Here is a 25,363-nt window from a genome sequence, read left to right as displayed (position 1 = left end):
AGCAGAAATATTAAGATTTAAAGTCATATTAAGGTAAAAAATTTCTTCCAAAAGTTCTAGCTATTCTATTTTCCTATTTAAAAAATATAGGTGAGAGTCTATAAACGCATGTTTACACAATGTACCAGCACAGGTCTGGAAGGATGTTGACAGTTTCTCTTCTTTTTGTGTACCTGCATTTTGACAGTAAGATATTAATTGTGTGTGTTTCTGGGTTAAATGCTGCGTTTCCTAACTTCTCCGAGGGTACAGGCACCACGGACGGCACGCTCATGCTTTAGACAAATGGAGGAGTGTGTTCGGTCCGTGGCTCTCCTATGGAACCTTGGGGACGCACCAGGGCTTCAGAAGCGTCGTCATGCTGGGGCGAAATGCCAGGATCCAGTTAGGTGAAGAGGTCCAAGAACCCCTGCTGGTGATGCAGTCCCAGCCCAGGGTGGTGTCTCGCGGGAACCCAGGAGTAGGATTCAGAAGCCGGTCTTGGGGGCGGGCCCGGCGGGGCGCATGCGCGGCAAGGGGCGGACCTGGGCGGGCCTGGGCAGGGCTGCTGTGGCCTCGGCCTCCGGAGCTGCTGGTGCCGTGCGGGTTTCGGCTGCGGCGAGGGAGGTTCTTTGGGGGCCTGAGCGGGAGGACCAGCAGCGCTTGGAGTCAGGCCGACCCCGCGACTTGACCACTCGGCGGCGGCGCTGCAGCTGCGGAGGTCGGGTGCACGATCCGGCGGACTGACAGCGGGGCTGCAGGGTGCCGGCGCTGCGGGCCAGGGCGCGCCAGGTAGGTGAGCCGGCCTGGCAGGTGGGCCAGCCGGTCCGGGCGTGCCGGGGGTGCCGGGGGTGCCGGGGGTGCAGCGACGCTGCGGAGCTGGGACCTCTATGGCCCCGGCGGGGCGCAGCGCTCATCGCTGCACCCCAGCACCCGGGAGCCAAACGAGGACCGCGCCGCGGTTGTCATGGAAATTTGTAGCCTAGCATTGCAGTCTCGGTCGCGTCTTCCGAGACCTGCCGGCCCAGCGCACCCGGGCGAATGCGGACCTGGCATTTGGGCCGGAGGGGAGCGGGACGCGGGACCCGGCACTCCGGGCTGGCCGACGCCTGCCGGCTGCATCTCCAGGGCGGGTCTGGTGATTCCAGATATTGCAGGCCTCGCTGTGTTTCGGGTATAAACATGTCGGGTAAAAATAAACGTGGGAAATCTGCGAAATCTGCCCTCCATCTTCGAAACTCTGCCCTTCGCTGCAGGCCTCGAACCCCAACAGCATTTCTGGCATTTCGTTTTTAATACTTTGTTATTCCTGCCTTTGCTAGTCAATGAATGGAGGCTGAGACATTTGCAGGGAGTTGTGCTGGTCTCTTGAAAAACCAATCATGAATGTGTAGGCCATAGAAAGCCGAAACACTCAAAATGTCAAAGGTGAATTTATGTCTTTGTGGGCTCGGCTCTCTCTTCCCGTGTGGCCTGCTCTTTGACTTTACATAATGGTGTGTTCCTCCAGCCTGAGTTCGTCTATAATGACAGATCAGGGAAGTATTCCTCTGGGTAGGAAATAAGTACAGGCAGTGATAAAGCCCATCTTCTTGTCTTTTGCTTTGCTTCTGAATGTGTTCTGTGTTGGCAGGCTGCTTAAGAGGAGTGCTTGATTTGTCACCTGCGCCTAAGGGCCTCTGAACCAAGGCGAGGGGGTGGGGTGGCAATTTGAACGCCTGATTCATCTCCATTCACAGTGGATTAAGTGGACTGTGGGCACATCAGTGGGGTGGGGATGGATAGGCCTACTGCATGTGAATCCTGGATATGCCACTTCCTAACTCTTATTCTGTATTTTCTCATCTCTGAAAGGCGAGAACAGAACCCCCTTTGCTGAGAGTTTTGGGATCTGCATGCTCCTGGCATAGAATAGCTGTAGGTTGGCCTAGAATTAAGCCCAATTTTTCTTTGGTTGAAAATAGGCTTTCTTTAAGAGGAACTTTGTCTTTGGATCTAGGCTAGGGCCTTTCTCTTGGGGGATTTCTTTGCAGAAATGTTTACACCTAGGAGATTCAATTTATTGGTCTCTCTGAAGAAAGATGAATGATGGTGCCCATGTGAGAATGTCAGTGTGGTTCTGTTGGAGGGTTGGTGTCAAAATACCATGTCCTGTTCCTGGGGTGGCGTTGCATGTGAACAGAGCCCCGCAAGGCCTCATTCCCTGCCATACTTTGTAAACACACCTCTGTAGCAACAAGCCAGAATTACCAGGATGGTTTGCGCAGAAGACAGAACTTAAATGAATGGATGTTGGACAGATTCAAAGAGAATAGAGGATGGGATTTCTACTGAGCTCAGTGACAGAATTAGTCACACTAGTTCTATTATAGTAGCTACTTTACTTATCTATTTTTTATTTGGCTTATGCCGTCTCAGAGTGTTTGTCTGCTCATGTGCAAGTCCTGTCTCCCAACTAGACTCCTAAAGTCAAGGGTAGACCTAGTTTATCCCATTGTTTTGAAAACTGGATATTTTGTCATAAGGCTGTTATACTGAATATTAGAATTTTTAAAAAAATCACTTTAAGGAAAGGGTGAAATAAAACAATGTACATGAGAATGTGTTATAAGCTGTAAGCACCAGAGAGGCAGGATGTATGATGACAGAGAGAACTGTTGACCCTGAAAGTCCCTTTAGCCAACTGCCTACCTGGGAGCATTCTCCCCAGCCAGCAAATCTGTAAATGCACCAGAGGAATGGAATGGAAAGGTGTGTGAGACCAGCTGACCCCTGACCTGCACCCCATGGCTTAACATCTCAAGAATCCAACAAGACTGAGTAGAGGGATAGACGCTGGACCAAGACTGTTTTATCCTGGCTTCTTACAAAAATCTCCTTTACAGATTATGTACCTGTGTATGTATTCCAGGAAAGTCCCCACAGCATCGTCAGCACTCATGGTGTCAAGATCCTTAACTGTCACTGAGGGAAAAGTAGCACAGATCTGCAAAAAGAAGACTTGATTCGAGAGATTATTCAAAACAGCTTTTTTCCAGCGTCCTGGAGCAGAAGCTCTGTGAGGAGAGCATATTCTGGGGAGGCCAGTTTTAACTGCAGGGCAGGCCCATTTCATTTTTTGGCTTTGCGCTTTTAAGGGAAATGCCATTGTGAGCTTAACCCCCAGGAATTTACCTTTATTTCATATAGATGCACACTTTGCTTTCTTGAATTTAATTTTTTTGTAGCCGTCTTAGCATGTTCCATACGCTGTCATTAGTCCCTTTCACTGGTCATGTTAACTTTGACCCCTTGATAAAGGTGGTATCTGCCAGATTCCCTCACAGAAAAATTAGTATTTTCATCTTTGTAATTAATAATGTATCTCCTAATAAGAAAATTTGGGACTGTGTGTGTTACTCCGCACACTGACACCACTAGTTTTAGAATACATTGATGTTTCTTACCTGAATCAGTTATGATGCTAGTTGTCAGATGGGGTTTCCAATTCCATATTTTTTCTACATTTGTTAGTTGGAATTATACTGAAAGGAAGAACTTGTCTTTCTCTGTTATTCTTTGATATATATCTCTGCAGTCATTAATTCCATCTTTATGCAATAGATTACATAGTCTGTTATCTCATTATTTATTTTGTTGCTTAAATTGTCCCAGACTTGGCCTGCAGGAGCCCTGTCACACTGGCTCATATGTCCTTTGTACACATCCTGGTCATTCCTTGAGGACGGCTTTACTTTATGGCACAAAATCTTCAAGACTCAGCCTGTGCTTTCCAGCCCTGGAACCAGCCATTACTCCAGAATCCTAGTTTGTTTGAGTGGAAAATGTTATTTAAAAACCAAGATCTGTGTGTGAAATGTGTTCATTGCTACTTGGAATGTCAGTGCTTCTAGGCCTTTCCAGCGGACAAATGCCCTAATTGTAAACATAAACGTCGATGCATTGTACAAGATTTTCTCAGATATGTTGTGTCTGGATATCTATATGTCCTTACAAGAAAAGTTTGCCTTTTTTTCCTGCCTATATTTCAAACTACAGGTGTACTGTAACTTCCTTAACTATTCTTTATTGAGGGACTTTTAGGTTGTTCCCAATTTTCTGCTTTAAGAATAGTGGGGAATCTGTGAACCATATCACTGTTAACAGTCACAAATACTTCAAGTCTTCTAGGTACCTAGAAGTAGAATTTCTGGGTCAAAGAATAATTTTAAATTGATAGTTTTGCCAAATTGTTCCCTACTTGTAAGAAGCTTTATCAGTTTGTACTTCTTCTATTGGTGTGTGAAATTGCTTTTTTCCCTTTAACTCAGCCAACTTACCAAAAATATTGAAAACCTTTTTTTTGCTAGTTTACATTTTAGCTTCTGTGAATTAATGATGCACAGCTTTGCCCACTTTTTACTAGGTTTTCTTTATCTTTCTGGATTGTGGAAGCTACTATAAATTCAGATTTTATTTCAGGCAGCCTTAGAATTCTCCTTTAAGTGTGATGCATTTTCATCCTAAAGGAGAAGGAGACTAACATTTTCTGAGCACCCCCTGCATGCCAGTTACCACAGTCTCCATGTGCCTCCTTGAGGAGATCCTGTGGGAGGGGAGTTGGTGTAGTGAGGAAGCAAAGGTGAGGCTTGGTTAAGGCACCTACCTGAGGGCAGTTGTGAGAGGTTGGACTGGCATTCAAACCTAGGTTAGTCTGGATTTAGTGCCATTTACATGAAACCATGTAGCTGCCTTCACAGGATTTTAAAATAAATGCTGTGCCCTGACCAGCATGGCTCAGCGGGTTGGGCATTGTCCCACAAAGTGAAAGGTTGCTGGTTTGATTCCTGATCAGGGCATGTGCCTGAGTTGTGGGCCAGGCCCCCGATTGGGGACCTGTAAGAGGCAACCGATTGATGTTTCTCCCACACATCAATGTTACTCTCCTTCTATTTCTCCCTCCTTTCCCCTCTCTCTGGAAATAAATAAATAAAATCTTTAAAATAAATGCTGTATTTCATATCAATAAAAATCACTTGGAGTCCCCAATATCAATAACTTCTGTTTTTGGTATTTTGATTTATTAGTAAGGAATTTTTTATTTTACTCAGTTCTCTTTGTCGAGCATACACATTTCTCAAAATCATTTATTTTAGTTCTGAAACTATTGTAGATTCTGCAGCCGGGCTCACTGTGAACCACCAACTAGCTGTGTGTCTTTGAGCAAGTAGCTTAATCTTTCTGCACCTTGGTTTTCCGTTACAAAACTAGGCTGATAGTGGTAGCAACTCTAGAGGCTTGTTAGGGGGTAAAGTGAGTTAATACATGTCAAGTGCTTGGAGGGACCCCTAGTGCCTGCTGAACACTCAGGGACGTCAGCTGCTATGATGAGTACGTGTATAGAGCAGGTGCAGGCAGCATGGAGCTTGAATTTAGATGAGCCTTTTCTCTGTGGGTTTAATCTTTTCTTAAAAGGAGAATTTACTTATTTTTAGAGAGAGGGGAAGGAAGGGAGACTAGGATTGCCTTTCCTTCCTGCCCTGAGGAAACTGAACCTGCAACCCAGGCATGTGTCCTGAGGGGGAATCAGACTGGTAATCTTTTGCTTTTTGGGATGAGGTGCAATCACCTGGGCTGTGGGAATAATCTCTTAACCATCCCTTTTGCCATAACCTGGCTGAGGAGTGGGAAACCAGAGCTCTGGGGTGCTGCGTCTGGTCTCTGCACATACCTGCTCATGCCCTGTCTGTGCCTGCCAGCCCAACTGGGCTCTGTTATTTGCCCATTGTCCATAACCTGGATCAGGTGAGACACTGCAGGGCTTTCAAGGGGAAGTCTGTTCAATGAGGTTCACCTGGAGAAGGCCTCAGACGCAGGAAGCATCCAGTGGGGGAGGATCATGCTAGGGTGATAAAATGAGGTGTTCATTTTCTAGAATAGGGTCAGGAAGACAGAGGGGTGTCCTCTGGTCTCCAGGAGGAGGAAAGGGTTCACCTCCTCTATTCATGGGATCCTGTCTGAGCCCTGCCCTGCAGACACCGGGTGATTCTCCTGACTGGGAATTCCTGTGCGCCCCACCTGTTGCACTTTATAGGTAGGATTCTGAGGCCTCTGAAACCCCTGCCTCTCTTCCTGCTCCCTGCCCCTACCCCTCTGCCATAGCCCTTCAACAGCTGGTATCAGCTGCTGTTACAAGAGCTGTCTGATAAAATTAATTCACTCTGGGATGTACAACTCCTTTTCTTCCCTCTCCTGAGTTGTTTGCATTTCACATGGTGTATTCTCTAAGTTTTTAGTTCAGATTTTCAAAAAGAGTGATCCAGGTGTACCAAGTCAGGAGGTATGAAGAGAATACAGTTAGGGAAGGTGGGTGTTTCTGGGGAACAGAGACCTGTGAGGAAACAGGGATACCCAGCTCAAGGGTCTCCTTGGATTATGGGGTGTGCGAGTGAGTGCTTTTGGCTGCCAAGTAAACAGTAAGCACATTTATTATCTCACAGCACTGGAGTCTTACTGTATCAGCAGTTTCATCAAGGACCTAGATTTGTCTTCTCTCTCCTCCTTCCAGCCCTCACTGCATCCTCATGATTATGAGATGGTTCTTAGGGTCAGTGGGACTGTGTGCTGCTTCTCTGCAGGGAAGGAGACGTGCCAGCTGGTCCCCAGCCATGGTGTCTACCACTCCTCCCTTTGGCTGTGGAGTGGTGAGGGTCATGTCCTCTCCCTGGACCAAGAGCCTGAGGCTGTGAGAATAGGCTTCCTCCAGCTGTGGTTCCCAGGCTAGCGGCTTCAGCCTCACCTGAGACTTAATAGAAAAACAGTCTCAGTCCCCCTACCCGCTCCTGAATTAGGAACTCTGAGGTGGGGCCCAGCAATGATCATCTTTTAACACGTTGTGTACCTGGGAATTTCAATGCCTTTTAGAAATGACGAGAATTCTCGCCACCCATTCGCAATGTGTTAACAAGCCCTCCAAGTAATTCTGATGCAAGGTCAAGTTTGAGAATTGCCTTAGTCTAATCATGACCACAGCTTCTCCTCAGCTGCAGATGGAACTGGCTTTTCCTCAATCCAGAGAGCATAGTTCCCAGACTAGGAAGAAGGGAGTGAATGTTGGGTCCACCACAGTGTTAACTGAGGGTCATGGGAAGTGTTTAAGGAGCCTTTGGGGCAGCTTTACTGTCCTTGTCCTGCCCCATACCCGCCCTGTGCCCCAGTTTATTGGCCCAGCTAAGTTTACCAGCTGTCATGCCTGTAGTCTCTCCTGCTCCTCTGAAAGAGACCCCTATCCCCCCGCAGACCTGGGTGCTAAAGGAAGCAGCATTGATGACAATCTGTCTCTGACCCAGAAGGAGTGGAATCTATTGGGCCGGCCATTGAGGATCTGGTCTGGACCTTAGGACCCCGTTTCCAAAGCCATTCCTGAAGTGTGTTCAGATGTTTAGAATTTACATCATCTGCTTCTCGTTGCTCAATTAGGAAAAAAATTGAGAGGGGTACTTTTAGCAGGGGCTTGAGAAATGTTTAAGGAATTGGCCTAGATGCAGCCTAGAGGGCTACTTTCAGTGGCAGTTTGTACTGCCCTCTCTTTGGCTTTGCCCAGACAGCTTGCACTGTTGTCCCCTTCTGCAAGTATAGCTCCAGCTCTGTGTTTGGGTGAAGTAAAATAGCCACCCACACCGTGTAATTTGTGAGATCAAAATAGCCCACTGTTATGCATTTTTCCTGGAACTAGTGAGCTGTGTTATTTCTAACTTTTCTTGACTTTCCAAGGCTTCCCAAAGTTCATCTTAATCCATGAAAATGACAGTAAGGATGTCTCCTGCTGAGCTACGCCACATCAGTGCCCATTACTGAGGAAGGATGAGCACCTGGGGAGGAGATGGCTGGAGGAGGGGTCCAGAAACAAAATCCATTTGAGGTTGTAACCAGTAGTTAAAAGTTATTTTGAGCCCTGGCTGGTGTGGCTCAGTGGATTGAGCATCGGCCTATGAACGGAAAGGTCGCTGGTTTCATTTCTGGTCAGGACACATACCTGAGTTGAGGGCCAGGTCCCTGGTTAGGTGCATGCAGGAGGCAATCAGTTGATGTTTCTCTCCATCTCTTTCTCCCTCCCTCCCCTCTCTCTAGAAATAAGTAAATTAAAAAAAAAAGATTTTTGAAATAAAGTAGAAAATATCCAAGTCTATTTGTTGTAGGAAGGGTAAGGTTTTTTTTTTTTTTTTTTTAAAGGTAAGCATTTTTTTAAAAAACATGTTGTTACTTGTATTTTTTGTGTTGTCACAATATGAATGTTCCTTACTGTGTGTTTGGTAAAAATGTGCCAAACTCAAGTGTTGAACACAGAGAGGAAGGGGCTACAGGGGGTCTTTTCCTAGGGAGAGGGCCTATGAGTGTGGGCCAGTGGGAGTGGAGCTGGAGCCCACAAGATCAGAAGGAAGAAAGGTCTAAATTTTGCTCTTGCTGTTTTATCCTCTGTGGTGTTTGACCACCTGGGCCAGATCCTCCTGGTGATGTTGGGGGTCCTGAGCATGGCCACTCTGAGAAATGAGGAGGCAATGGCAGGAAATGGGTCGATTTGTCAGAGGTTTAAAATTTAACTCTGGATCCCTGACCCAACCTCCCACCAGGTGGCTCAGCAAAACTCTACCTTTGGGGGGGTGGAGGGAGTCGGGGGGAGCGGGGGGAATAGACATCTGAAGCCACTGCTGCCTGTGATTCCCCCCTGTGATTCTTTGAGGTTTAACTGTGACAGGACTACCCCCAAGTCACTTTGGCTGCCTTTGGGATGGGTGTAATATACATTATTTAATACCGGTGTGAGTCTGGTTTGTCACAAAGCATATGCAGTCATGTCTTCGGGGTTATCTCTGCCTGCTTTTTGAGGGGTGGCAAGTTGGATTGCAAGAAGTGAAAGTGCTGGATGTGAAACCTGATTCAACTTTCTCATCTGTGAAATGGGGAAGTGCCCAGCTCTTAGCGGGTGGTGTGGATTAAATAATACAAGCAGGAGAAGTCTTTGCCTGCAAGGCTCTGAGCCAGTGCAGGTAGGAAGTTTCTGTCTTGCAGGAGACTCCGAGTCTCTCCTCTTGACTTTACAGCCCTGTCCACTCTGTTTTTCTTGGAGTGCCCCTACTCTTTTTTTTTTTTAAACCCTCACTCAAAGACATTTTTAAAATTGCTTTTTGGAGAGAGAGGAAGGGAGAGAGAGGAACATTGATATGAGAGAGAAACATCAATTGGTTGCCACCTGTACACAACCAGACCGGGGATTGTATGCGCCTGGACTGGGAATCGTATACGCCCGGACTAGGGACTAAATCTGCAACCTGGGCATGTGCCCTGATCAGGAATTGAACCCGCAGCCCTTCAGTTACTGGACGACTCTCCCATCAATGGAGCCACACTGGCCAGGTCATGGAGTGCCCCTATTAAAAAAAAAAAAAAAGTATTCAGAAGGCAAGGATACATCTCATCTCTGACTGCTGCCCAGAACATCTCTGAGGGGAAATGTTGTGGAAGAAGGAGGCTCTAAGAGGCAGGGGACCACAAGCAAAAGTCAGAGGACTAGGATGTGGGCTGAGTAGGGGTGCGTGTGGGTGGGGCTTGGCTCCTAAAACTCTTAGTTCTGTGGTCAGTGACCCAGCTAAGTGTTCTACTGATACTTTTGTTTTTTAAGCACATAAAAAACTTGTGATTGTGCTCAGTGGTATGTTGAGTTTTTTCACATTTCTTATTCATTGCTTTGACTGTGTTCTGTATATACAAATGATAAACCAAATGATCGATCACATTACATAATTGGGTGATAATCAGATGGATAATAAAATGGAATTAAGATGGTCCTATGTGATAAGCAATGTCAGACTACCCCAGAATCTTCCCAACATTGTTCCTCCTCTGGTTTTAAAGAGGAGAGAGAGGTGGGTTAATGGACTGGCTTTAGGGAAACACCCTGCTGGTGGACAGTGCTTGCCTCCGGTGGCAGGGAATGGCACACTGTGATTTTGACCCCAACTTGGGGTGACTTGGTAAAGTCATATCTGAATCTTACCTTCTCCTTTCTCGTTCACTTAGTAAAGGTGAGTCCCTTCATTTCTTCTTACCTTGGCCCCCCAATCTAACACCAGAGTGAAGTTGCGATAGTGCTGAGGGGTGGTGAGTGAAGGGTTGTGTTCTTGCTGTAGTTGGCCTTGGAGCAACACGCACGCGCACACACACATAGCGTCTCTTTAGGGAAGTGCTGCTTTAGTCTGTGGCCATGGGAATCAAACTGCTGCCTCCTTAGTCTTTCACTTTCACTGCCCTCTGCAGTGATTCAGCAGTAGCTTTCTAGAGTAAAGAAACTTGGTGTCAGGGACCTTGGGGGGCTCATAGAGATCAAGGCTCTCTATGTATCATGAAACCAGATTCTTCCTGGTCCAGGGAGAGCATCTGGTGCCTTTCCCAGGCTCCACCCTGTGCTTTGTTCCTACATCCCCCCTTCTGAAGCCCTTTGTAGATAGTTCTTCACTACAACGACAGGTTTTGTGTTGAAGTCCAAATCATTTTACCATGGACTGATGGGGACCATTTTACTTCCTGATATTTTCCAGTGATAATTTATGCACAGTTGTCGTCTGGTTCAGGTCTGGAATATCTCTTCCTGGCAGCTTGACATTCTTCCTTGACTTCTTCACTTCCCTGTCTTTGACCTATCTTTTGTTTTTTTTAATCCTTACCCAAAGATACATTAACTGATTTTTTTTGGGGGGGGGCAGAATATTTATGCAAGAGAGAAACATCAAATGGTTGCCTCCCATATGTGCCCGGACCTGGGAGCAAACCTGCAACCTAAGTATGTGCCCTGACCAGGGATAGAACTCATGACCTTTCAGTGCATAGGACGATGCTCCAACCAACCGAGCCACACCAGCCAGGGCTCTTTGACCTTTTATAAAACTCTATTTTTAACCTATTATATTTCCTACTTAGCCATTCCCGACCTTTTATATAAAGGGCACCTGGATTTAAAGTTACCAGTAAAAAAGCATAAACTGATTAAAAAGCAAAGAGCTCAAATGGAGACAATTCTGTTGAGTGCTGCCCCTTCAAGAAAAGTCCTGAACATATTGCTGAAAGCTTTCATATTCTTCATTTGTGTGTCTTTCTCCTAGAAGCACTACAGGGCTCATGAGAACAGGAACCTGTCTTACATGACAGTGTGCTCTTTCAGATAGTCGGCATGCTACCAGCGATTCCCCAAGACGCGTTTGTGGTGATCATTATAGGTGCTTGCGAACTGTATGGTAGGTAGAGTAACTTTACTGGAGGGAGGAAGATCTTTGCATTTTGAATCAACTTAATGATTTTAATCATTCCTTAATTAGTCAAATATCTTTCCCAAGCTGGGTATTAACTTTGTTGGTCGAGGAAAGAAGAAAAGCTTCACATGGATTTGTGAAGCAGTAAAGGGCCTTTCCAGGGTTGGTTGACTTGTTCCAAGAGAGGCTGCTTATACTGACTTGCTTTTTAAGAAGCACCCAGGTTTTACACTTTCTAACCTGGGAAACACTGGCCTTTTTTACTGTCTAGAGTGCAGGTCTGGCCTCATTATAGCAGCGACCTTAGCAAAGAGAGTTCTAAGCTGTAGTGGGATGGATTAATTTAAAATAGGATAGGTGAGCGATGATCAAAGGCCAGGGCAGTACTCACTATGTCACTCCTTGGAACTGGACATCACAGGACCTGACCAGTGTTACATACCCACAGGCTGGCTGTTTTGTAAACTGTTAAGGATTGTACGAGTGTTTGTCATGGCAACTAGTAGCTTGTGGCTTAGACTGTAAACCTAATTTAATGGTCTAACTGTGGTGAATAAAAGCAGGGGCTATTTTTACCTCATAACCTAGATTTGGGTGCACTAAATATGCCAGGCAATCTATTAAATGTTTGGGATCATGAACTTGAATTTGGTATATTAAGGCTTTTTGAACTTGCTACTCAGGCAGGCCTAGAAATAGGATTGGCTAGCTTTCTTACGATTATAAATGTTGATTATATTAAAGATAAACTGTTTTATAAAATAACTCTGCAATAAAATGAATCTTACTATGTTTATAAGGTCTTCTGAGAATGTACTCATCTGATCCTGGAGCCCTGGGTAAATTTGAGAATGCTTTATTTAAAGGTCTCTTTATGGGAAAAAAATGAGACTGTTAATGAGCTGAAATCTAAAATAGTGTGCTTCCTTATCCCCAGCTCTCAGCATACTAGAATGGTGACATTCTCCACCATTGGATATAAGTGGGGAATGGTAAAATTATTAGGATCAACATTTGGCTGTGTAAAACAGGAAAAAACTGAAGGAAAAGGGGTTTCATCAAGATAGGCATTTATTTCTCTTTCATATACTGGAATCTGGAGGTGAACAGGCAGAGCTTATGCCTACCATCTCCTGGGTGAGGCCCAGAGCCTCCGGCCAGGGTGGCAGGCAGAAGTGGAGCCAGCTCTGGGCATTGCAGACACCGGGCTGGGGAAGGCACACTTCCCAAGAACTCATCAGATGCTGTCCTTCTGTCTTGTTGGCCAGGACTGAACCCCTGACCACACCTGGCCACACGTGCTGCAAGGGGATGGACAGCCCCATGCCAGCTAAATAAAGGCTAGGGTCCTGGGCCTGTTACTAAGGAGGAAGGGAAGAATGGACACTGGAGATGGCTGACTGTGTCTTTCCTGCAAGTAGTTATCTTTTTTGGAAGATGTGTCTTTTCGCTCGTTGGTAAAATGTTGGCAGAGTGTTGGGGAAGTTTCTGCAGGAAACTGTAGGTGCAGACTAATTAAAGACTTGAGGGGTTTGAGACCTTCCTCACTTCCATATATGCTAGCAATTCCTAACCTCCAAATAAAGCTTCTGTGATGGCCGCATGTCAGACTCAAGAACAAGTGTGGACGGGAGAAGCTGGGGGCCCTCCTGTGCTTGCCAGCCGCTGGGCATGAGCTTTTGGCTGCTGCACTTGTGGGTAAAGCTGGTCAGGCCAGCTGCTCCTGTCACCTTCCTACCCCTCAACCCAGTGCACATGCTCACACACACACATACAGACACGCCCCTACCAAGGCAGTGGCCTCAGAAAGCTGGCCATCAGGACTCCCCAGGAGTTATGGGTATAGATGTGCACGTACGAATCTTGACAGAAACACTCCCTGATTCATGCTTCTGAAAAAACTTGTTTGTGTTTCCAAAACTAATGATGAACATTTGGTAATCTGTAATAACAATTTTTCCTAGCCTTTAAAATTCTTAACTTCACATTTTAAAAAGGCAAGGATTGTCACCTGGCCCTTTCTCACCTTCTCTACTGCAGAGGCGCTATGGCAGGCAGTGAACAAACGTAGTGTCTTTCCTCAATTCCCAATAGGAATCATTACTGCCTGAGTTGGCAATTATCTTCTAGGCATTTCTGCCATCCAGTTCTTTCTCAGTAAAAACATTAAAAAAAAATCTTGGAGAGTGAAATATGTTACTTAAAACAGGTGACTACTGAACTTCATAGAAAGCACCCCACCTCAACCCCCTGCTGCATGGATGTGCTGGTTCAAGTGTTATTTGGGACTTTCCTTTTCATTCCCAAGGTGCTGTGGCTGTGTGTCTGGCCCCAGTGAAGCAGACGCTGCACGATTTTCTCAGAGGAAACAGACTATTGGGACACTCTGTGTATGTATTATGAATGCAGGAGGTGAGGCCCTGGCCAGGGGACAGTGCCTCTGATTTCCATGTTTCATCTGCCACTCTTAAAGCGGAACATGGCAGGGACAGATATATAGAGAAGGTGGACATTTTTGAAAGCGTTGCTGACTAGAAGATGACTGTCAGCACACTGTGTGGCTATTGGTCTGGTAACTCCTGCCAGGGACATAGTAGGTACTTAGGAAATGTGTGTTCCATGTGGTGACCACCTCAGGTCCAGAGGCACCCGAAGAGTGGCTGGAGCATCTGTGGAACACAGAAAGATGGTCCTAGGTCGGAATCAGGGGGTGTTCAGGTAGCATTCTGCCCTTAGCAAACGTTCACCATGAGACAGGTGGATGGTGGAGGTCTGGGCTGTCCCAGGGGAAGAGTTCACTTGCTGAGTGGACCTGGGTCCGGTGCTCACCTCTGATGCTGGGGAACTCGGCGCTCTGCCTGCCTGAGTCTCTTGCCTATGGTGCCCCCACCCCCAAGTTGAACAGCACAGTTCCCCTATGGAGTGGAGGGAGCTGTTATTAGGAGGGAGGTGGTGAATGCTGGGAAGCAAAAATGAAACACAGAATAAAGGTAAAGTAACCTACTCTGGCAACCCTGAAGGGCTGGTGTGCAGGGTGCTGAGTAGCTGGCTGCACCCCATGCTTGGGCAGCCCTTTACCCTCCTTCTTGGTGTATAGCTTCCAACAGTAACTCCTTAAGGGTCTGGAATCAGTCATGTTAAATTCTGCTTCCCTTTGTTTTATGGGGGACATTGTGTTCCACAATGTCATTTACAAATGTAAAGATTGTTATTTGGGGACATGCCCAGTGAACATAACAAATCTGGGATGTCATTCATGAGTCTGAAGTGTCGCTCAGAGCAGGAACAATAGCTCGATTTTCTGTGTATCTTCAGAGCATCCCACAGTGCCTGGCACAAAACAGGTGTATAGTCAATGTTTGTTGAGTGAATCAGTGAACAGAGCTACTATGTCATTGCCAAAAGTACAAGAAAAACCTTGGTCTCTCTTGGAAGATAGCCCGTTTCCGGGAGGTAAGGTTAGGGTTCAGTCTTAATTTAGCAGAGGGTGGGGAGGTGAGGGCCCATGGCACAGCTGTCAACCCAGTACGTTTTCGGGGTGAAATCAGACCTGGCAGTAGTTCCCCAGCCTGTGTCATCACCATGCAGTGACATTTGTGTCCTGGCACACTATCCTTCTCATCCAGCTGTTAGAATCCGGGGACTGCTTCTGCTCCCCTGGGAAGAAGGTGCCACACTCTAGCACTTGGCCATCTTGGAGGTTTTCTTTCTAAATTTAATCAACCTAAAGAAGACTTCTGTTTGCATGTGCACAGGGTCCTGGGTATGGTTTCATAGGCACTGAAGAGGAGGATAAGCTGGGAAGGTGCATTGACAGGAAATGAGGGGGCAACACAGAGCCTCATGCAGGGCATGTTATTTGTCAAGAGAGGGTGATAGCTCGAGCTGGGGGTTCCATGAGAGAAGTGTGGGCAGGACTGGGGGTGACACATCAGGAGAGGCAGGGCAGCCCAACAGGTGGCTCAGGGACCTTCAGGCATCTTCAGGGTTCGGGACTTCATTCATCCCACACTGGAGCTGCTTCAGACTTATTTAAGCCTTATTATTCTGTTTTGCTTGTATCATTATTCTTATTTTAAATGACAGCAGCAACTCGATAGTCTTCTTAATGGTTTGAGGATACTCTTTCTTAGGTTGTCATAGTTCTTCTAACCATGCCTGCTCTAACCAGGTTTGTGGGCCAAGACTGGCTTCTTCCTCACTGCTCTAGGTCAGACCAGCAGGTCCCGATGCAGGGTGGCAGATTATCACCAGAGCCCACAGCGGTGGCTGGGAAGCTGTGTCTGAAATGATAGAAATAAAACCAGCTCCGGGGAAGAATATTCTCAACCACTTGTGAAAACTGGGTTGGCTGAGGAACAGGAAGCGTTGGGGTGTGAAGAACCCCCAGAAATGCAGTTTCCTAGAAAAGGATGGTAATGTCTCTGCGTCCTCCTTTAGTGAAACAGCTGAGTGTGCAGCTTTGGTTGGCCCCACATTTTCCACAGTCGTGCTTCTCTTGTGACCTTGTGGTCTCTCTGCAGTGGGCGGGGTGCAGACATAGAACAGCCAGGCTTGATGGCCATTGGCGGGAGGAGAGCAGGGAGTGAGAGATTACAGGGACAGGGCTTGGCTTTGTGCTTCCCTTAAACTATGCTCCATCTCTAAGATCTGGGGCTTTGGGACTTGGAGTCTAAATTTGATTCAGTGATGGAGGCAGGGAGGAGAATGTGGTCGGAGGACCCAGGTTGGAGAAGAGGGAGGTAAAGGGTAGAGAGCAAGGGACGCTGGTGGTGGCAAGCTGATGGAGGTATTGCCAGCAACAGGCACAGCTCTGCTCCCTCACCTTTAATTCCCCGTCCTCTTATTGGTGGCTGTGCATGAAGTGACACTTGGTGGGAATTTCTCACACCTGCCTTATTTAGCTTTAGTGGACAAATTCGATAACATTTTATGTTATGTTTTACAATAGACATACATTTTCATAGTCTGAAAATTATAAGGTACAGCAAGGTATATGGTAAAGTCTGCCTTCTGCCTCATCCCCCAGATCCCCTCCCTGGAGACACCATTGCCGTCTGCTTCTTGTGTCTTCTTTTCCAAGATCCTCTCTGTCTGTGCATCAGATGTGTATGTGTACACATTAGACATTTCATACCCATGGCATCACCACCACGTCTGCTGCACCCCCCCCCTTCCCCCGCTTCCTATATCTTGGTACTCAGGCCACATTGGAACAGAGAATTTCTCTTTTTTTGCCCAGCTGCACAGCATCCCCCTTCCATGATGTACTGTCAGCTCTAACCAGAGCTATCTTTGATGCCTGGTGGGCTCTCTGCGGCCTGCGCTTGGCACTGGTGTACAAACTCTATGAAAGAGCCACACCTCTTTTTTTGTGAGGTCTGGGTTGAATATCACCTTGGCTGGAAGGAGAACCTTGGGTTACATGATGTTTGAAGGTTCTTCCCCATTTATTTCACTTCTCATCATGTCTGAAACTCCTTTGGGGAGTGGAGGGCAGTTAATCTCTTATTTGTAAGCTATACTTCTTTAAAATGTGACCTTCCAGTTGCACACAGACCTTTTAAATGAGCCCATGACATCCCGAGTGAGGCTTATCAAGGTTGTCTTTGACCCCAGCTTTAGAACAGTGGCTCCCAGGGCCTTTCTTTTGTCTGCCCACCTCCCCCTACCCCAGGTTGAGCTCCACAAGTTCTCAGTGGTGATTTGTAGAGAAATCGTCCCATGCTGTTCTCTTCCAAAGTAATCTCCATGAACGTCTTTAGTTTTCTGTGAACAGGGGCTGCAATGTCCTTCACTTTTGAACTTTTATGTTTACCTTTATTAATAACCAAAATAATATGCGTAGCAGCCCTGAGACACACTGTCCCCTTCCTGCCCTGGTGGTGGCTGTCAGCTAGCTCAGGGCACACACCTCCACTGAGTGAGCCCAGCCCTTGCAGAAGGTTGGAGAATAATGGGGCAAAAAAGACAGCTCAGAGGGCCATGCAAATGGCCACTTTCAGGAAGTGAATGAGCTGCTTCTTTCTGTTTGTCTTTTCTCCAAAATATTCGCTGTTTCCAGATTTTACCCTGATCTCTTTGTGGCTGAGGGTTGCTTGGCCTGGTGAAAGGGACATTTCTCAGTCCTTTTCCTGTGCAGGCTGGAGTCAGGGGACAGCACAGCCCCAACTCTGAGGAGAGTGGGGCCGGGGGGAGGGCACGCAGCTGCCAACATCCAGGCCTCATGGCACAGAGCCCAGAGGAAGCTGAGGCTGCAGGGTCTGCGCGAGGGAGGCCACCAGCAACGCCGGAAGTGGAGTTGCTGCACGTCATGCATTTATTTCGACACTGGGACTCAACCCTTAAGAAGGAAAACCAAGAGTGGGGCCTGCATGGAGTGGGCTGAAGAAAGGAAAGCTGGAGCAGAGGGCCAGATGTTAACCCTTGTCTTTCGCTGGCTCAGTGGCCCTTGCCCTGGTTGGCTCTGGCTGGTTAGCGGTCTCAGACCCCACATTGGGAGCCCAGCGCAGCCCCTCCTTTGGCAGCTGCAGGGCTAAGAGAAGTGCTCTTGCTTTGTCTACTCACAGCTCATTGTGCCTGAGGTCTGGAGGGTCCACTCCAGAGATATCAGCAGTGTCCCCTGTGAAATACCTGAGCTAACTGTTCTGTGTGTTTAAGACAAATGCATGTGGCAAAACTGGCTTTACATAGGCCGAGCTAAGAGTCCTCTGGAACCCCTTCTGGGAGAGACAGTACATATGAAGGAGCTTTGAAGTCGCAGTCAGTCGGCAGCCGTCCGTCTCGAGAGACGATGGTGTAGCTTCTTAAGAGTCTATCTGCACCGCCAAGAATGGCTGTGCAGTCCAACTCGGGAGTGACACGGTATCTGTCTCCTCCCGTGTTGAATCGACATCTTGTGATGACGCTGGAGTGTCCTCTCCAGTGAAGCTGAAGCTACAGAGCCTGGGCAGGGTGATATGGAGGGTCTGCTGTTGCCCATGCAGCAGACCCCCCCTCTCTTCGCAGCTGAAGGATCCAAGGGAAAGACGGAGTCAATACAGCTTGGCTTCAGGTGCGCCGCAGGAGTTGCCGGTATTGACTACAACGTCAAACCGCCTTAGGGACTCCGGCTCCGGATTTTCTGTCGGGGTTTACTCCCTTAGCCTTTCCCCTGAAGAGGTATGCCGCAAGGCAGCGGAGGTTTTTTGGGGTCAGAGTTTTCCTTCTCTGATGTGCCCTGACTGGAAGATCGAACCAGCGACACTTAGCTCGCAGGCCGACGCTCAATCCACTGAGCCAAACCAGCCAGGGGCAACCTTTGAAGTATAAGCAGGATAATGATAGCATGAGTGGCAGATCTCGCAGAGTTGAGGACTAGCCAGTGGTCCAGACAGGGTGCCAGGAACCATCCTTCAGTGACAGACTTCTTGATTTTGGACATGGGGGCTAGGCACCATGCTGATCGCTTCATGTGCACTTCCCACGTGATCCAGTGTTTGTGTCCTGGGGCTGCTGTGACAGGTGCTTGCACAGACTTAGTCTCTCAGTTCTGGAGGTTAGAAGTCCAAATTCAGTATCACAGGGCTAAAGTCAAGGCATCAGCAGTGCCACGCTCCCTCTGGCAGCTGTCGGGAGAATCGGTCCTTGCCCGGTCCAGCTTCTGGTGGCTCCTCCATCTTCAGTGCCAGCTGTGTAGCATCTTCTGTGTGACTGCTTCCCTCTGCCTCTACCACATGGCCTTCTTTCCTGTCTGAAATCTCCCTCAGCATCCTTCTCATAAAACACTTAGGACTGGATTTAGGGACCCCCCCATATAATCTGGCATAATCCCCTACCTCAAATCCTCAATTTTGTCACATCGCAAAGTCTATGCCATGTAAACACATTTACGGGTTCCAAGAGTTAGAACATGGCCATATTTCGGGGGCCATTGTTGGACTTATCTCATCCCACAGCAGCCTTATGAGGACATAAAGTTGACCTAAAGAGGAAGCTGAGGCTGAGCAGCTATTGGGTGGTCATTATTCTCTTCCCTCCAGATTTTGCGGTGGTGGTCGTTTTGTGATGTTTCTGGAATGTTTTGGGTTGGCTAAAACGTTTGCTTGTTTTTTTCCATAAGATGGTTCTAGTGGTGCTTAGTTGTCTTTAACTTCATTCAAAACAATTTTGTTAGATTGTATTATAACAGCTGTCATATCAGCATGCATTTAAAAAGAACTTATAAAAATTGGTAAATTTTTCTGTAGCCATTTTAGTATTGAAAATGGAAGAATAAGGAACATTTTTGGCATAGTATACTGTTATTTCAAGACAAATACAAACACAGCTAAACTGCAAAAAAAAAGATTTGTGCAGTGTGTGGGGAAGGTGCTGTGACTGAGCAAATGTATCAAGAGTGGTGTGCAAAGTTTCATGCTTGAGATCTCTGGACAATGATGCTCCATGGTCAGGTAGATGAGTTGAAATTGATAGTGATCAAATCGAGACATTAATTGAGAACAATCAATGTTACACCATGTGGGAGATAGCATACTCAAAATATCCAAATCAATAGAGTTGGTAAAAATTAAAAATGTGTCTCATTTTATGGAAAAAACCATCAGACTTTTTGTCCAACCCAACACTTAATGAACAGATAGGCCCCTGTCATTTTTCTTTCTTGTTGCATTGGTTCGAAATAGTAAGAGCTTTAGGGTCAGGCACTCAGGCTGCCTCTTGTTCAGGGCATGTTTGTTGACTGATTGAATGCATTTCATCACTATGGCCAGGTGCTTGGGGCAGCTTCATCCTCCTCATCTGCACACTGGTGGTAGGACAGCCTATGGGTCCTGGCGAAAATTAGATCATAGCACTTGGGTGAAATGGCCCAGCATGGGTGGCCCAGCAAGGGCCTGTGTGCCGTGTCTCTTATTAGTGTGAGTTCCAGGTTCCAGCTAAGGATAAGGCACATGAGCGCGAGGCATATAGGAGGGACTGTGTTCATATGTGGAAGAAGTGCATTGGGAGGTGTGCACATAGTTGACCCATTGACATGACAGACATCCCATCAAATGCCTGTTCACACTGGGCGGTCTAATGAACAAAGCAAACAACCAATCCTTGCCCTGGGTGTGGGAGCCAGGGGACAGATTGTTAAAGAATCTTCCTATAATTGCAGAGTCAAAGAAATAGTCTTAAAATATTAAGACTATGCATATATTACATATTTGTATATTATGAATAACGTGATGAAAATTCATGGTAGTCCATGCTTCTGAATCTGTTTGACATTTTCAGCTCATCCTTGTCACTCACTTACCTCAGTGGCTGGTTGGCGGTCCCTGAGGTCCCAGTGGCTGGCTACCAGGTGCCTGGAGGAGCTGACTGGGGCCCAGTTCTCCTACCCACTGAGCAGAGCCCGCTTCCTACCTCTTCTCCCTGAACCCACACTCCAGTTGGGGCCTGTGGTTTCTCCTCCTGGTGCAGCCCTGCCTTCTGCCCAGCCTTCGGGTAGACAGCACTGTGGCTACTTACCAGTGTCTCCACCGTGTGCCTGGCCTTCAGTGCCAGCCTCTGAGGTACTGTATCCATCCGCTCACAGTGGTTGTCCCCAGGCTACGTTTTAGGTGGCCTGTCATCACCGCTTCATCAACTCCCTCATCCTTTAACCTTCTCAGCTCCCAGGATCTCTCCCTTCGGGGTCTTTCTTCCTGTCTCTTTCAGCCTCCTTGGCTGGTTTCTCTTACACTCCCGGTGGCTCGGGGGTGTGTGTTCCAGGACCTTTCCTCTCTTCTCCTCTCCTCATTTATTTAATGGTTTAATTTTCCACCGCCAGACTGCCAGGCCCTAACAGTACTCTCTCCAGTTCCAGCTTCTCGCCCGGCCTCCAGGCTCTGATTCCACTGCCTTCCTGACAGCTGGCATCTCACACTTAACACGTCTCCTCACCCACACCTCCTTCCCCTCAGCAGGGACCACACATCTCTGGTGTTATGAGTTCAGTGAAACCTCAGAGTCGTCCTTGATAGCCCTTCACTTCCGCGCAGCCTCTGTCAGGAGTCCTGTTGGCTCTGTCTTCAGAAGACACACACTTCTCCTTTCTTGGTGCCCAAACCTTTGCCCTGTGACTGCAGTGTCTGCAGTCACCCGTCCTCCCTGCGGCTGCCCTTGCCCCTAGTCAGTCTGTTTCTAGCAACATCAGCTCAGTCACTCTGCTCCCAGCCCCCTGAGGCTCTCATTTGTGTAAAGCAGTGTCATGAGGCCCCACTTTGCACCCCCAACATCACCTCCTCCTGCGGTTCCCATGGTGGCCTCAGGGGGTTGCCCTGGCTTGCCCTGCTCTCTGCACTCTTCCCTCACATGTTCCCACAGCTTACTCACTCTCACAGCTCCTTTGCTCAAATGTCACCTTAGTGAGGCCTATCCTGGCAACTGTATTTAAAATGTAAGCGCCACCGCTCTCCAGCCTGCCCACTGTCTCTCTTTGGTGTTCACCCTGCTGCTTGAGCTCCCATGAGGCTGACAGCGGCAGCTGCTTCCAGGTCTTCAAGAAGGGGTGGCTGTGTTTGCAGCAGGCATCCAGTGAGGCCTCAAGTAACCTGCGTGCGTCCTACCTGCCAGGTGTTTGGCGTGGCGATGGGGAGGTGAGGGAACAGCTGTGGGAAAGCCTTGCTTTTCTTCTTGATAACAAAGGAGACTTGTTTTTCATTAAGAGCTTAGGATTTATGGCCACAAAGCCTTCATAATGACACCATTTGTTAAATCACATTCCTCTTAGACATACAAAGGAGTAATGTGCAGGCTGAGGCTGAAGCGTTAACTCAACTTTTACCTTTTCCTTTCCTTTTCACTTGAGATTTCAGAGTCCTGTTGTTTGCTTTGTCATGTCCCTGGATTTTGTGGAGTCCAGTTGGGGTGTGGGTGGGGAGAGCTGGTCTGTGGGGGCTAACCAAGTGTAGGTGCACCCACCCTGGGTGCCTCCTGAACCTGGACCCAATGTGCCCTGGACCTCATGACTCCCAACCCCCGGGTGCCTATTGATGGGAGCCCTTCCTTGCTCTCAGCCTCCACTGCACATAATGGAGGGGCGAGGCCTACCTGCCGCTGGTTCTGAGCTCTGTAGGAAATGCTGTGTCCCCACGTGGGTGGCCCTTCCCTCCCCTGCATTGGGAGGCATGGCTAGACCTGGAGCCCAGAGTTCAGCCTTCTACCCCTCTGCAGGGGGTTGTGGGTGTTTCTTCCTTCGTGGCCAGCCACAAAGGAGTAGGAAAGGGAAGAGTGGTGGCACTTCGGGTGGTTCCTTCCTGGGTGTTGCCTCTGGTCAGGCATGATTCAGGGCCACGCTGCAGGAGGACCACTGGCCATCTTTGAATGGGTGTCAATATGGGCCTCATTTTTGCCACAGCCCACTCGATCTGCAGTCTCAGAAACCAGAATGATTTGGGCAAACTTTTGATTTGAGGTCACATTACAACAGTTTTAGCCATGGGTGTTGCATGTGTGTGTGTCTGTGGTGGCACTGTGAGCAGCCAGCATGATCCATGTCCTGACCTTCGTCTTGTGAAAAACACTCATTATTTCCAGTCATTCCACATGGGAGAAAAGAATAGATGGCTCTGCGGGGTTAAAAAATATTGAGTTTTATAAAGCTTTTTCCCTTAAAACTTGACAATCTTGCCAAGCTATGTAAAATTAAAATATACAACAGGTGGGAGTGTGTGTATTTTTAACTTACATTTAAGACTTCCATTGTACCTTACTGTGCGTGGGATGTCTGTTAGGTCATCTGAAAAGTTAAATTCTTGTGAATGAAGGTGAGGTGATTTTTGAATGGCAGGCCTGTGATTCTACTGCTTCTCACAGGCTACAAACCTCAGGCTGAACTTTCGGGAGCGAGGGACCGAGCTCAGTGTGCATTTGCTGAATGGACTGTATAGATTTGAAATGCTTAGCCCAATGGTCTACAAGGTTTTTATTGTTTGTTTTTTTTGTGTGTGTGTGTTTTTTTTTTTTTTCATACTGTAAATATTGAAGTTCCCCAAGATGCTGTGGACCCTGTTAGTGAACCCCAGCCCCCCAGGCTATAGAAGTGTTCCAGAGCCCCCAGTGTCACAGCACTGGAAGATCAGGTTATAGGTCTGGGGGGCATGTACCCATGCCAGCAGACTGCCAGGAGGTGGGCCAGGTGTGGACTGATCTAAGCAGGAATTGCCTTAGATGACTTGGAAAGCACTGGAGGTCCCCTTGACTGTGGTATTGGTGCTGGGCTTGTATTTGAGGGTCATCTGTGTGCTTCCCTTTTTCCATGCCCTGCTGGGAGTGTCTGGGGACCAAGGTATTGACTGACTGGGCTGTGGTCTACTTCAGCAAGTCCCCCTTTTTTATCTTCTGTGTGATTTTATTTGCTTTTTCTTTCCATCAGCCAGGCCTATATCTTCCCCTCTTAGGCCAGCAGCACCGTCCACCCTGTTGGAGAGTTGGTGAGCCCGAGCCATGGGTTGGGTCCTTAGGGAGGGGAGGAGGGCATGAGGTACATGGGTGGGCATGAACCTAGCATCTCTTGACAGTTTCCTTAAAGCACGTCCAGAGAGCAGGCGTCAGTGGTGTGAGCATATACAGAGGGCAGGACCCTGGGCCTTGACTCCTCTAGCAGATTCTCACTGCTGCCTTCTGCGCCAGGCTCTGCCCCCAGCAGCCAAGTGGAGGAGGCAAATACTATGACAGATGTTCAAAACCAGGCCAGCCTTGCAAAGGGACCTGATGCAGACGTCAGTCCCCCTTTTCCAGATGCTTCTGCTGAGATCCCCTCTACCTTGTGCAAGCTTTTCTCATGTGTCACTCTGCCCTGTGGATGGAGATTTCATGACGGAGAGACCACAGTAGATTTCTGTGTCCTGCCCCCAGCCCTGGCCCAAGCTTCCCTGATGGTCTGTGCTAGGCCTTGGATGTGTGAGCACTTGCATAAGGCGTCTGCAGAAATGGGCAGTGTAACTCCTGGTACAGAAGAAGGAGCCAGGGGCCAGAAAGGGCATGTGACTTGCCCAGAGGCTGGCCGCTTACCCAGGGCCAGGGCTGCTTCTTGGGCCCAGGCTCCTGGCCTCCCACTACACCGAGCTGCTCTTCTGTGAGCCACAGAGCTGATGAAGGGAGGGCACTGTGGGAGCAGTTTGGAGAGGGTGACAGCCTAGTGTTGGCTCCTGCCTCCCCATATACCCTGGGGACAGCTGTGATGGCTGCATTAGGAACCCTGCTGTGTGTGCAGTGGCCTCACCTGGGCTGGGCAGTGCTGCCTTAGTGCACAGGCAGGTACTGGTGACACCTTGCACCTGTAGGCTGGCCATCCTCACTCCTTGCTCACTGATCATCCTTCCTGCCACGATTCATCCACTCCGTTATCCTTCATCTATCTGTCCCAGGTTTGTGCACCAGCTCCCATATGTACACAGTGGGTCTAGTGCTTTCTGCTTTCTCTTCTATTCAGTCTAGTCACCCTGGGGCCAGTGAGGATGGAGTTTATGTGTTTCCTAGAAGCTGGAAAGTGATTGTTTTGTTAAATGCCTACCCAGGGTCACACAGTATTAAAAAGCTTATCTGGACCTTAGGTTATCTTGATTTTCTGCTTTCAGAGTTGAATGAAAACATGTTTGAGGGTTAATACATATGATTGAGAAAGATATCATTTATTTGCAATGGGACATTTTCAGAACTTGTCTTAAGGCTAATAAATATCTTATGTCAGTGATTTCCAACTTTTTTTCATCTCATGGCACACACCAACGAAGTACTAAAATTCTGTGGCACACTAAAAAATACACTTTTTGCCAATCTGACAAAAAAACAAAAAAATAGGTACAATTTTGATTCCTTCACACTGGACGGCTATTTTTATATTGGCTGTTGTCATTTTTTAATTTGACAATCTAAGGGAAAAGAGGTCAGTGCCCTTGACTAAATAGTCAGGTACTGCGCGTTTTAAAAGTTCTTGCAGCGCAGAGGTTGAAAATCGCTGCCTTACATAGTTACATACTGTCAGTATGTAATCTGTGGTGTCCAAGATTACAAAAGTCAGAAAAGTCCGGGCTCTGGCTTGTCCTCCAGGTCCCCTGGTTGCAGCCTGCAGGCCCAGACTTTGTGCACCATCC

At 47.7% G+C, this 25,363-nt stretch overlaps 1 protein-coding gene across 10 annotated transcripts in view; it reads left to right on the top strand.

The window, feature by feature from the left end:
* The first annotated feature begins 523 nt into the window (after positions 1-523).
* INPP4A (inositol polyphosphate-4-phosphatase type I A) overlaps positions 524-25,363 on the top strand; it is a 122,001-nt gene continuing 97,161 nt past the window's right edge. For all 10 annotated transcript variants that reach the window (XM_090281767.1, XM_090281766.1, XM_090281762.1 and 7 more), the window contains exon 1: positions 524-771. The gene's annotated coding sequence lies outside the window, so the exon portion shown is untranslated. The remainder of the gene's footprint in view (positions 772-25,363) is intronic.

Source organism: Furipterus horrens, unplaced genomic scaffold (assembly GCF_987537825.1).
Source record: "Furipterus horrens unplaced genomic scaffold, mFurHor1.1.pri manual_scaffold_6, whole genome shotgun sequence".
Taxonomy (NCBI): domain Eukaryota; kingdom Metazoa; phylum Chordata; class Mammalia; order Chiroptera; family Furipteridae; genus Furipterus; species Furipterus horrens.
This window is presented reverse-complemented; position numbering and strand designations above follow the sequence as displayed.